The sequence below is a fragment of the Mastomys coucha genome, unplaced genomic scaffold, assembly GCF_008632895.1.
Source record: "Mastomys coucha isolate ucsf_1 unplaced genomic scaffold, UCSF_Mcou_1 pScaffold23, whole genome shotgun sequence".
Classification (NCBI taxonomy): Eukaryota; Metazoa; Chordata; class Mammalia; order Rodentia; family Muridae; genus Mastomys; species Mastomys coucha.
The window spans coordinates 44328021-44341611 of NW_022196906.1; the positions used below are offsets into that span (position 1 = coordinate 44328021).

The 13591-nt window shown below is 44.7% G+C and overlaps 1 long non-coding RNA gene across 1 annotated transcript in view; it reads left to right on the forward strand.

The window, feature by feature from the left end:
* The window catches only part of LOC116072370, a 25823-nt gene extending 14573 nt beyond the window's left edge, over positions 1-11250 (forward strand). Inside the window, exons 2-3 of the long non-coding RNA XR_004111416.1 lie at positions 10346-10589; positions 11012-11250. This is a non-coding gene — a long non-coding RNA (uncharacterized LOC116072370). The remainder of the gene's footprint in view (positions 1-10345; positions 10590-11011) is intronic.
* Positions 11251-13591: the final 2341 nt, after the last annotated feature.

Consider the following 13591-nt stretch of genomic DNA (forward strand, 5'->3'; position numbering starts at 1 on the left):
GAGGAGAGGAGAGGAGAGGAGATGAGAGGAGAGGAGAGGAGAGGAGAGGAGAGGAGAGGAGAGGAGAACAGAGGAGGGGAGAGGAGGGGAGAGGAGAGGAGAGGAGAGAGAACACTATGTGTGAAAGACCATTCGATCAACTAGTCTTGTCATGATTCCTGTGGCCTCAAATCTGAAAGAATGACAAGACAAACAGCAGTTTATTGAGTAGCCAGAAGGGCTGTCTCCTGAGCCAGCATTGCATATGATGCTGGTGGATAGTAGAGCAGTCACCATGTTGGTAGATGGTGAGAAGGAAGGATTACTTCTAGAACTCAGTAGGATCTATCTGAGTACTTGAAGCCCAGGAAAAAAATTATAAAGAACAATTGCCAAAGCCACAGGATGTAGCAATTGAAGATGAATAAATTTCTCTGGTATGTGTGATGGTTGGTGCTAATTGTTAAAATTGTAGTCTGAAATTACCTAGGAAACAAGCCTGCAGGCATATCGGTGAGAGATTACTTAGCTCCTGGGCATGTTTATGAAGGACTATGTTGAGGGGATTAATTGAGGTGGGAAGATTCATCCTAAAAGTGGGTAGCACCACTCCCTAGGCTGAGATGCTGAGCTGCATAAAAAGGAGAGAGGGCTGAGCACCAGCTTCTTGATTATGGATTTGGTGTGATGAACCGATTCCAGTCTTGACATCTCTACTATAGCAGATTACAGTCTTGAACTGTGAACTGCAATAAGCCCTCCCTCCCTTACGGTGCTGTTGGCAGTGTATTTTATGATAGCAAAAGGGATATGGAAAGCTTGTTAGGAATGTTGTATCTTGGTTCTTTCTGCAGATCACTGAATTGCACCAGGCATCTTCACTGATCAGAGTGATTAAGATATGTGCCAGCATTAGGTGGCAGGCCCACTAAGTCAACCACCTAGTTTAGCTGGAAGTGAGAAATCCAGAATGAGTAACTGGATGGGGGAAGGAGGTGAATGTTAGTTATGTCCACACTCCAATACAGGATGGGAAATGTAGCTTCCTTCACTCACCCTGCTCCCAGAGAGGGCAGCTGCTTATTGTCTTGATTGACGGCTGGTGGAAATTAGAAATGGCACAGATGCTCTGTAAAGCAGACTAGCAGTTTTACCAAATGGCAAACATGGAATTGCCACTTCTAGATACCTAGGCAGAAGAAATGAAAACAAAATTCTCCAGGACTGCTCATGGCAGCTTTTTCCATAACAACTTAAAGGAAAAAAATATCCATCAAGTAATGGATAAAAAACACCCCTTTCACATGGTTCTCCTTCAGAGTAAAGGAAAATTACACTGGATCCTAGATTTTTCTTTCAAGGAAAAGATGGTGATAGAGAAATGAACTTCTGGGGAAGATAAGAACTTTCTCCTCCTATTTCTACACATTTCAGGTGGGAAGTCACCAAAGATCTAAGATGAGCATCCTAACGGAAACATGGACTGGAAGATTCCTTCACTGAGCAAGAAAGGAACAGGCTGTGTGAGAAAAGAAACATTAGTTCCAAAAGTACTCATCATTACTGGTCCCAGAGGTGATGCAAACAGCCACATGTGTTCTTCTCCAGGAATGTCTGATAGTCCTATAGCTGAGGATCTGGCCCACTACAGACACTCAACAAGTATTTGATAAATATCATTGCAGTGAATGATGGAGCTACAAAATCTAAGAAAACCCGAGCTCAGCCCAGCCCAACATCCAACACAGGCTTTTTCACCTAATAAATGCTCAGTGTTTGGCAACAGATAGATGATCAAATGAATAAGCATTTTTAGGCTGGAGATAGATCACTGCATATGGGTGAGACATATCAGAGAGTGGAAAATGAATTACCAAGTACAGTTCCTGAGGAAAGGAAATAAGGCAACCGACCATGCTTTGGATCCCAAAGCATTGTCTTCCTCAGTCACTGTCACGGCCACCAATGAAGTTGAATATCCAGAATTTGACCCCAGGCTTTAAAACAGTCCCCCAGTTGTTGATTGGTAGCTTGGCAAAAGGCAACGTAGAATTTTCTAGCTAAAGGAATCCTTGGAGATGCATGAAGAAAAAGAAGCCCTGAAGGAGAACTGTCATTTTGTGGGAGTGTGACAAGTGGCCGGGTAATTTCCTGAAGATGAGCTGAGCCAGGCGGGGAGATCACGCATCAGTAGCTGTACCTCTAATATCAAAAGTTTAGCAAATTGACACCATGTCTGTCACACATTATTTGAACTGATTGCTAGTTCTGGATAATGCACTCTGGGTGGGTGGAAGGGAGAGATATGGATGTATGGCCACGATTTTGCTCAAATATAAAGAAGAATGGGAATCTTCCCCAAATGCACTGAGCAAGAATGTGCGCATTTACACTGGTGACCCATAATGAAGGGCCAGGACCACCCCAGGAGAAACATTCCGAGGTCTGAACTTCAGAAAGCCATTCACCTACAGCAAGCACCAGGATGCTAAAGGCATAACTGTCCCCCAAGGAAAGCTGAGCCCCTGGGCACACGCAATGGAGCGAACCAATTTCTAATAATGAGACTGTGAGCTACAGGGTTTGTCTACAAAACAGGCGTGTTCATGAAGACTAAATATGTCAACTAACTCAAGAGGCATGCTAAATCTCCATTGTTTCCTGGAGTTCAGGTTTCCTGGCTCTATAAAATGTGATGCACGCATTCAATGTGTGTTGCAGAGTCTGGGAGATTGCAGAATGCCACATTAAACTCGGAGCTCCTGGGCTAATGAGGGTAAGTCCATTTTGTAGTAATGAATTGTTTGTAATGGCCCATCATGGAGCAGATGTCTCATCCGTCATTGCACCGGGAGTCCAACACTCCAGAGTGCTCCCACAGCCCAGGGATGCTACACAGCTCCAAAGAGGCATCCTACACTCTAGGCTCCTGAGGGGAGGGGAAGCGACCTCCTCCTGAAATAGTATGAGTGGGTGTGATTTGAGGCCCCCAAACCCACCATAACTCAAAATAAGTCCCCACTTGTCTGCCACAGTAGTTAAAATGCCCTCCTTTGAATTGTCTCCTATTAAAATGTAAATATGTCACCCTTAAGGTAAGAAGTCACAGCACATTAGCATCATCCAGTTTCACACTGTGAGAAGCTTGGCCCTGAGGGGATGGGGAAAGAGCAGGTAGTCATGGCTCAAGGGTGGTTTTCAGAAGTGGCTAGAAAGTCGAAGTTCGATAGGGTAAGGCCAAGGCAGGCCACATAGTAAGCCTGTACATAAGCCAACACTCACCTATCCTACTAATAATATCCTGAGGTGGTGGTGGTGGTTGTGGTCGTGTGTGTGTGTGTGTGTGTGTGTGTGTGTGTGTGTGTGTGTGTGTGTGTGTGTATGCCAATGCATATGTGCATGTGTAACACCATGTGCATATGCATATGTGCACACATGTGTGGATGCGTGTAAAGTACGTAGGTTACTGTTTGGCATCTTCCTTGATCATCTCCACCTCACTTTTAAGTCAGGATCTCTCACTGAACATAGAGCTCATCCATTTGGCCAGGCTGAATAGCCAAAATCTCCACATAGTTTCTTGTCTCCATCCTCCCACCCAAAGGCTGGAGTCACAGGTATGCTACCGTGTCCAGCCTCTAATCTGAGTACTGGGAATCCAAACCCAGTTCTACGCTTGTGTAACAAACACTTTTTTGACTGAGCCATCTCCATAGACCTAGATCCTGAGGTTTCTATGTGCATATCCCCCAACTACCTGAGCAACTCCAGGGAGAAATAACACCTTATTTATCTTTGCAAGTTCCCAGAATCTGCAACACAATACTGAGAAAGGCCTAATACCCTCTAATAAATGTTGAATAAGTGAGTTCTAGCCTCCCTCCTAAAGAATCTACATCTACTTTTCAGCCTCAGAGACAGATTCCAGGAGAACAATTCAGTTGCTAAGTACATGGGACTGGGAGGTACAAGCTGTGGATAAGTTTTATCTAAAAGTAGGACAGACAGACAGATGGGACACACACACACACACACACACACACACACACACACACACACACGAAAACTCATAGAAGCTTAGGGTATTCCAGACCAGGACCACGTTTCAGAAGTACCTTTGAATGTTAACCTGAGAGGGTTAGGAGTTATTCGGGATCTGACTAGGAGGGCAGGAAGCAGAAGAACACAGAGCTAATGAGCAACACAGCAGCATAAACACAGGGTTAGAACAAGGATTAGCATCAGAGAAGATAGGCCAGAGAATTGGGACATTAGAAGAAGTAAGAGTTCCCTTTTGTGAGGCAGAGCCAGAGCACTAGGGGTGAAAACAGAGGAGAGGGCATGCATGTAAGGAATTACTTAATGGACAACCAGTAAATCTGTTTTAGTTGCTGATTGAATAAAGAGAAGCTGAGGAAGAAGAAGGAGTGGGCGACATTGATTATGCTTCAAACCCACTTAACTAAAGAGTAGGAACTTGCCTGCCGTGGGGCAGATGAATGGAAGGCAGTCTGTTATGTGACTTTTCCTAGGGAGAAGTAAGCAAGTGCCAATTCACCCCAGGTGGGGCAGCAACAACGAACCCAAGACACGATTCCACCCCAGTCCTGCTTGATGAAGTCCCTCAGGAGCCAAAGATCAAGGATCTACATGAGTCTCCCAAGGGACAAGAGAGGGCTCCCAGTGGCAAAGGATCAGATTCACTTACTGTTTAGTTTCATCCAAGGCAGGAAAGGAGTGAGAGTCAGTTTCAACATTACAATCTCATATTTCTGTGGATCCTGGACCTAGAATCACCAAGCCCTGGACACATGCACAACAGGAACCCTGAAACATCCAATTTAACAATATGTTTCATTAGGAAAATGGGGCCCAGAGAGGTAAAAATAAATTATCTAAAATCACAACATTAGGTAAGGGCTAAGCCCAGGCCCTTAGAACCTGTCCAGTTCCCACAGAACAGCAGCTCTGTGTGCTGGATTGCCTAGGACAATTGCAAACATCAATAATTTCTTCTTTCCAGTAATGATAATTATATTCAGATGCATAACAAAAACATTTTGTGTTGCTATCTTTGTATAGATTTTCACATTTTAAAAATTGAAAAACAATAAATCAAAAGAAAAGAAAATCATTTATCAAAGCATGCCCCCTTGGTTTTGGACCTTGTGAATGGTCACAGCAGTTACAAGGTTACTAAGCATGTGACCCAGCTGCACAGACGAAGAGGATCCACCACTTACTAATTGTGTGACACTGAATGAAGTGTTTGGTCTCTGCTGGGTGAGAGGTCCCGACCCTCAGGAGATGACAGAGGAGGGCAGGAGGCAGCAGCAATCTACAGTGCTAGCATCATTACCTTTACATGGGAAGAAGTAGCCAGTGAGACTCAGGAAAGGGAAGCCACCGAAGCAGCCATTAATACCGTTTTTCCCTGGGGAATAATCCCAGTGTTTCAGCCAGGGATGATTTGAAGGCTTTTTTGAGAGGCAGGCCTGAAAAGAAAATGTAATTACTTTTTCCTGCACTTGAATATCAAGGCAGTGTCCTTTCAAAACAAAGAAGGCACTTGAGATGTGGGAGGGAGACCGCTAGAAAGGAAATGAAGGATGGAGACGGGTCATTCATGCTGAAGCCTGTGACATTTCACCAGAGTGACTCCCTTTGGGAGCAGCTGGCACAAATGTCACTCAGCTGAGATGGTAGGAAGGAAGAGAGAGGGGCAGCCCTGTGGGAGACAGCATGATCCACTCCTGTACTATTTATCTTAAACCCCGACCCTTAGGGGAAGAGGCAAAGTCCAGGCACTTAGCTGAGGTCACTGGCCTTGAACATGGCTACAGACATTTCACATCTCACTATAGTCAGGAGTAAGTGGGTTCTAATTTCAGCTTGTGGGGGTTGTCTGTTCGAGATGGCAAAGCACTGGACACCCCCCTGGCCCAACCACCCCATGTTTTCCATGTACCAGGCAGACTACATAAACAAGAGAAATAGTACCATGTAGCTACCTCCCCCAGAGGACCTCAGAGGAAGTGCAACCATTAATAATGAAAGAGGAGACTTATAGAACAGGGAATTCGAAGCTTCTCAAGAGAACCGCAGAACTTGGGGGAAGAACTGATTAAATCAGAGGTCTTTGTTTTCCTATCAGCAAGGTTATGAGGAAAACGACAGCAAGGATCATAGCACTATAGACTGTAAGTGTGTGAGAACAGGCAGAATACTGGCGTTTTACTGCTATCATGGGTATCGAGGCTTAGGGATTTTACTGAACGGGCAAGTGAAAAACTGTTATTATGATGGTATTAATGTGTCAAAGCGATGTGCAGAGAATGCAAGCTATTCTTAATTTCTTTGAAGACAAAAGAGAACCCGAGTCAAAAATCTGCCTGCTTCTGGAGTTCCTAGAACAGGTTGATGGGCGGGTACAGGAGAAGCAGGTACCTGTTGTCTCCTGGGAGCAGGGTCTGATGCAGAAGCAGGGTGGTCACATAGATACTTACTTATAGCAAGGATTCTTAAACTCTCACAACAGAACTCCTTTGAGGATCTGGGGGCTAAATGACCCCTGTGCCCTAGAATATTAAGACTCACACAAAGAAATTTAGGATTTGGAATAAAGGAATGCCCCTCTGACCCTGTTGCAAGTAATAAAATTGAAGGATGTTATAGCTAACATATTAATCCCTAACCACCCCCTTCCAGTTTCTTTACAGCAGTCCCTCAGTCTGGGTACTGGACATGACTTGGGTTCAGAAATGCTGGACTGTATCATCCTGTCCTAAGCCTGCTCAGGGACTAGAACATCCCCTCCCACCCTCTGAATGGTTTCAGACACTAGGGGGTGAACTAACCCAGTGAGAACCACCATTCTACACAGGATTTATGGTCCTCATAGAACCTATTTGTAGATCTGAAGGACAACTTGGCCATTGGGATCTTCAACAGTGACCTCTACCCATCTCTGGCTTCAGCCTGGACGATATTGGCAAGCTCAGCCTTTTACATATATTTCTTTCCTTGTGGTGGCCAATGGCCAATCTTTGTGTTCAAGTCCAGTGATTCAGAAGACTGGATAATACCAGTATATGATAAGCACCTCCACTCCCATGGCTACCTGATATCTCGTGTTTAAACCTCCACGAGGGCAAGTGTTAAGCCAAGAACAGTGTCTAAGAAAGAGAGTGAATTTGGTGAGAAGGATGGCTTCAACGCTCTGGAGCTCTGTTCTGCAGCTTACAGTGGCTCCAGGGAACCTGCTGAAGAAGGGCAGGTTAGCGTGGTCCATGATCCTAATACTGACGCTGACCCAGGAGCCCTTCAATTCTTAGGTCCTGTTGCTACACATGCTGCCTTTGAAGTGCCAAGGAGTTCAATACCGGCAGTACGGATCCTGAGAGTAATCATGGCATATACCTACAGCTGCTTTCTTCCTGGTGGGCCAAGGGTATGCGCCTACTTGGAGCTGAGACTCTCTCTGCAGAGGTTTTGGGATCTATAACAAACAGCTGCCTGAAAGGGAAAACTAGCAGGCACTGTATGTTTTGTCAATGTCTCCTTCTTTAGCATCAATCAATTTCGAGCATTCACTTGCCCCAGCTTGTTAATTAAACGCAGATACTGTGCCTGTCTGAGCCATCCCATCACCCAATTTGTAAGAAAACAGACAGGCAGGCTGCATTCTTGGCTTCTCACTGCTATGTCTCTCCTAATATGGAGAGTAGCCAAGAGGAGGTAAGGATTCTGCAGGCAATGTTCCTTGGATCTGCGATGCCCTTTGACAATGTCCAGTGTCCCCTTTGCATCCAGAGGAAGCTGAGGAGATCCATTCTGCAGAGAAAGAACACACCCTGTTGTCAGGGAATTCCACTTGCCTGAAAGTCCCATCTCAGGCTTGTCACTCAGGACTCAAGCACCGTCTCATTCTCTGAGGGATTTTAGCTTCAATTAGACTCTGTGTTTACTGTTTTATGACCCCAGGGAGTTAACTCCCCACAGACATGTTTAGCTGAAGCACAGGCTCTTTCTTTGTTGTTTTTTTTCTTTTTAATCAAGTTCGTTTTTTAAAAAGCAAATGAACCTACTCAGACAAAGCTGGGCATGATGGCTCACACCTGTAATCCCAGGACTCAGGAGGTTGAAGATGGAGGATTGTTTCAGATCTGAGCCTAGCCTGGATTATATATGAGTTGCATGCCAGCCTGTTCTACAGAGTGAGATCCTGCCCAAATCTGACAGACTGACTGACAGACAGACAGACACACACACACACACACACACACACACACACACACACACACACACTTCAAAAGCCCCCAGCAGAGTCTAGCCCAAAGCTAAAATTATAAAAGAAACACAACCCATATACATTGAACAAAATACCTCTGTCAATTCGCCCTCACGTTTGAACGCTGTAGTTAGAGTCTTCAGGGTTGTGGACTTCTGACCACTTATTATTTCATCTGAAGGTGGACAGCTTCTGGGCGGAGAAGCCTAAGCAGGTGAGTCAAGTACACACACTAAATGTTAGGGCTGAGATTTGAACCCTCCTCTTTAGGAAACAGACCCTCTAGTTTTCTTTTATTTCACCTGAAGCATGGAGGTTCTCATAGGTAGAAACTCAATAGGTGATAGTCTTCTGAAAGCCAAAAACCACACCCTCATCGGTTGAATAGCTTTAATTCACAGTAGAATGAAATGAAGCAACCACCTGCCCCAGAAATTGTATTTCAAAGTGGTGTGGTGAGTTCTCTCTTACCTTCCCCTTGCCCTTTTCGTTGAGTTGTGATGAACTGCATTTGGTCTTCTTTAAGGTTGTATCTTCGAATTCGTCTTCCAGAATACCCATATAAAACAGACATAAAGCTTAGTTACAAAGCCCCACACTGTCACGAACAGCACCAGTGGCTGAAAGGGTCAGGGCAGGGACTAAGGATGCCTCAAGGGTGCACCCCGTAGTGAGCAGTCACCGTGAACCAAACACAGTGCTGCCAGGTTGAATTCATGTCCATATAGAGTTGTGGTAGGCTCTTTTCAAAAGCGTGTTCAGGCTTCCATTACATGCCATGAGTAATAAAACAGAAGAGTTTCCTGGGTGGTTTTGCTCAAGGACCTAATATCTCACAGGTGTGGCAAGGCCCATTAGTCCTGAAGGTCTCGTCAATCTGTGGAGATAATGGAGTGGCCACCTGGGGACCTCGGTGGCTTAAGAGTCCAGCTGTATCTTGCCTTGTTGAGTTTTAGGGAAGTCAGTTATCCTTCATGATGACTTGGAGATCATAGATGGGGACCTGTTCCTGTTGTTGCTACTTCCTTGAAAATCCAGATGTGTGTATAATACTATTCCTTGAGTGCCTGCCTTCTGCTCATCTTTGCAACATCCTTGTGATCTATATTATCCTCCTTCTTCCAGTGTGGAAACTGGGGCAGATAGATGTGGGCATCCAAGTCTCTTAGGAAGTGGACTCTGAACTGAACTCAGGTCCCCATTATCACACAGCATGCATATCTCTTAGGAAGTGCCATACTGGACACTGGATTATCACACAGCAAGCATCAACTAGCAGGGCTATCTCCCTAGCCCCTTAAGTTGCTTTTGTCAGTTACTCTGCAGCATCACTGAGAACAGTAACTAATACACTCATCTTTGGCAGAGGAAATGAAATGAGTGTGGTGATTAGAAGTCAGCAATTGAGTAAGCCATCAGTAGAGTGTAGATGATCGATAGGCTGCCTGCTAATGCATCCAGAGCTCACAAGCTTGGCTCTGGTGCCCTGGCTCTTAGCGTTGCATCCAGCTTGTCCCCAGAAAAACAGATAGTGCCCGTGGCTGCCCTCCACAGTGAAGGTCCTACCTGCCCTGCCTTCCCAGCTGGCACCTCTTGGCTCCTTGCCCCATTCCCCAATCAAAACCAATTTCCACCGCTTCTGAGCACTCATAAGGGAGTAGTGCTAACCTGAAAAAATTAATTCAAGCTAATGCAAATTATATCTTAATATGTTACCCTTACAGGCAACATTTACATTTTTTAAAGTAGCTTCAGTTTCTTAAATCTAAATGACTGCTATGGGAACAACAAGCCTCATGGCAGACAGCTAGGGAAGACAGCAAGCACCTGTCTGGGGCCCTGGGAGGTCAGTCATGGAAGGTCCCATCTGCTCCTCCTGATCTTCAGATGTCTCTAGAGCCCAGAGGTACCAATGTCAAAGCTTTGGCTAATACCAAGAAATTTCTATATTGAAAAAATATGCTTTAATACATTTGACTATTGCCTCTACTCTAATATATGCAGATGAGATTTTCAGTGCAATCAAGATAAATCTATGTATGATGTTGCTTTGCTTAATTTTCTCTCCTGTGTTAGAGAATTGAGTTCCCTGAGATGGCAGAAGAGAGAGAGGAAGCACCTGCCCGTCATCAGCCCAGGAGAGGTACGGGGACTGGTAGGCCTGCCCAGTTTGCTGAAGGTCTTCTTGTGAAGATACGACCACCAGTCAAGAGGGTATCAGACAAAATGGGCTTTAGCCACTCCTCCTTTGTTCCTGAAGAAGTAGAGAGACCATAACTGTAGAGAACCCAGCTCCAGAGACTACAAGATGGTTCAGTAGGTAAGGGTGCTTGCTGCCAAACCTAACAGTTAAGTTAAATCTCCAGGCTCCACATGGTGGAAGGAGAGAACTAACCCCTGTAAGCTGTTCTCTGACTTCCCCATGTGAACTATGGTATATCTATCGGTGCCCACAGACACATGAATGAATGGATAATAAATGGATGAATGAATGAATGAATGAATAAAAAATAGAATGAACCCAGCTACAGAAAGCAATTCTCCCATTTCACCAGAGGCTCTAGGGGAGGATAATACTTGAGTCTGTGCATTCAACCAGTCCTGCTGACAGGAGCCTGAATGCAAAGATGGTAGTTGCCTCCCCACCCCCACCTCCACCCCCCACACACACTTACTTCCCTAACTTCTGTAAGCTTTCCTTGGTCTGTGAATAAAACGAAATCTACCCTTTTGTTTTCTCAGGTATTCCATACTGCCCTCTGATGCCCATCTCTTCCAGAATGGAGAAAAACTGACTCCATGAGTTCCTTAACTAAAGGAACCAGCAGAAGTCCCTATTCCAGGACACAACCAATGACTTCCAAAATGGATGAGATCCATCCATCCTGCAAGCACCTTCATCCCTTCCTCATGGGAGCCAGGACGTACTGTCTGGATAAACACACAACCAACAGTCATTAGAACTTGTTTATCTTTGGGGATTGTCCTAGCACCTAGTCTTTTCCTGGGAGAGCAAGGCAGAGCTCTCCACTCGGTGTCTATTGCCCATTTCCCATCCAGGGTCAGTCATCTGTTCCTTCCACAAACACGGAGTTTCCAGAGTTAATCTTCCACTAAATGTCTTCATGCTTCTGAAGCTTCATTATAACTATCTCAACCTTCCAGCAGATGCTACTCTGTGTAAATGCAGCTTAAATCACACACACGCACACGCACGCGCGTGTGCACACACACACACACACACACACACACACACACACACACACGCACACCACTCACTCATACTATGCTAGTATCTTTCTACTTCTGCATTAGTCTAGGCACCCTCCTAGCATGCCTTGTCTTCTCTCTGTTCTAAATTAGTTCAGCACACCTGGGTGCTATGAAGGCTGCCTCCCCTGAACACTCCTCAGGGATTTTCTGATTTCTGAGTCTCACTTGGCAGTGCTCAGACAGTGACCCTTTTGTGGATTCTTTTCCTGCTTTCAGAAACTTCCCAGGATGCAAGGCACACACTACTCCCTAGAATATAGACATTACATTCTTTCCCCACCTTGTACAAAATCCAAACTCTCTCTGTCTGGATTCGTAGGGTCACAGGTGAGGCCACAAGTTTAACTGGGGAGGAGGTCACATACATCTTGCAATCCCTCCTTTTCCTGGAAATAGAAATCAAAGCACAAACATTTGTTTTGAAGCAGATCAGTCTCCTAACTGTGGATCACAGAATGTTCTAAGAGCATCTAAACTGCAGCTGAATGTTCAAGGACACCTCAGATAGGTACCCAGGAGCATCTCTTGATATTCGTCGAGTCACTCTCAAGGGAGGTAAAAAGTATTAGAAGCCAGAAAATTTCCTTTAGAAACTTGTGTCTAACAGTGGGGCAAGAGCATAAGAAAATAATGCCACACTGGCCAGAGAGGCAAGGAGCCATAGAAGTTGGTGATGCTAACCAGTCAGAGCCCATGGGCAGCCAGAGGGTAGGCTGTTGTAGGCTGTCTGCAGCATGAGAAGGCACAGCTACAGTCAGTTACAGTTCGTAGAGCTAAGCAATGTCCAGAAACACAGTGATTGGCTCAGATCAAATGTGAAATCCCAGAGCTTCTCACTTAAGACCCAAAAACTGGTGGGGCCTGAAGTGTATAGAGTCTGAATGTTGTCAGATGAGGACTCTAGTGACAGTCTGAGACTCCTACCAGGAGGTGTGTTGGGATATGACATGTGTGAAGAGGGAATGCCTAAACTCACCACCAAGTGAAGGGTATTGATTACCTGAGCATGGATTATTTAATTACAGTGATTCTCTAGTCAATACACAAGCTACCAATAAAGCTGTAGGCATAATCTAGTATTACATTCCATTCTATCTGTTATTTACAGAAGAAGAGAATCTTTAAAATTTCGATGCTCAGTCAAATTCTCTTTAACATGTAAAAGACATAAAAAATATGGTATGGACATACAGGAATTCAGAAAATATACTTCCTTATGTCCCATTCCTTTAAAAAACTTCAATTATATAAAGATATATAAAGGAACTAAGGAGTTATTGGAATGTAACATATTGACTACTGAGTTCTGATAAATACAGAACTGTAAAAGTATCTTTTATTTGCCAGATGTAATTGTTATCTTGGAGGCTTACTGCTGAATAAGCTCACTCTTTTTAGTTCTTTTTGAACTCTGGCTGGCCGGTTAAACTCAGGTGTTCCTGTGCAAACTCCTCTCCAAGCTGATCTAAACTGGCTTCTCACCGCTTCTGATTAAATTGCTCTGCTTGGCCTTAAACTAACTCTGACAATCTGTCTTCTGGCTCCTTCTTATTCTCTGGAACATTCTGTCTTCACCAGCAACCTGTCTCTGTAAAAATAGCCCAGTAAAACTGCTCTCTCTCTCTCTCTCTCTCTCTCTCTCTCTCTCTCTCTCTCTCTCTCTCTCTCTCTCTCTCTCTCTCTCTCTCTCTCTCTCTCCCTGCATCCCCACCGCAACCCCCACCCCCACCCCGCTCTTCCTCTATTTCCTGTGTTGTTCTCATGAAAATTGGGTCTATCCTATCTCTGACTGATAGTGTCATCTTTGTCTAATTCCTCACTTTTTATGACCCTCAATGAGATGTAACTTTTAAATGTGACTGCTTGCTTCTACAAACTAACTTACCTACATTGTTTGAGATTAAAGGTTTGTACTAAGGGTGTGTGTGTATTCCAGTCAGAGGGATTAAAGATGTGTCATTCCAGTTGGACCACACAGATATAGAAGGTCTTTGGATGTGATCCCTTGCCAGAGTGGCCATGTTGGTGGATTAAAATTTCTCTACATAG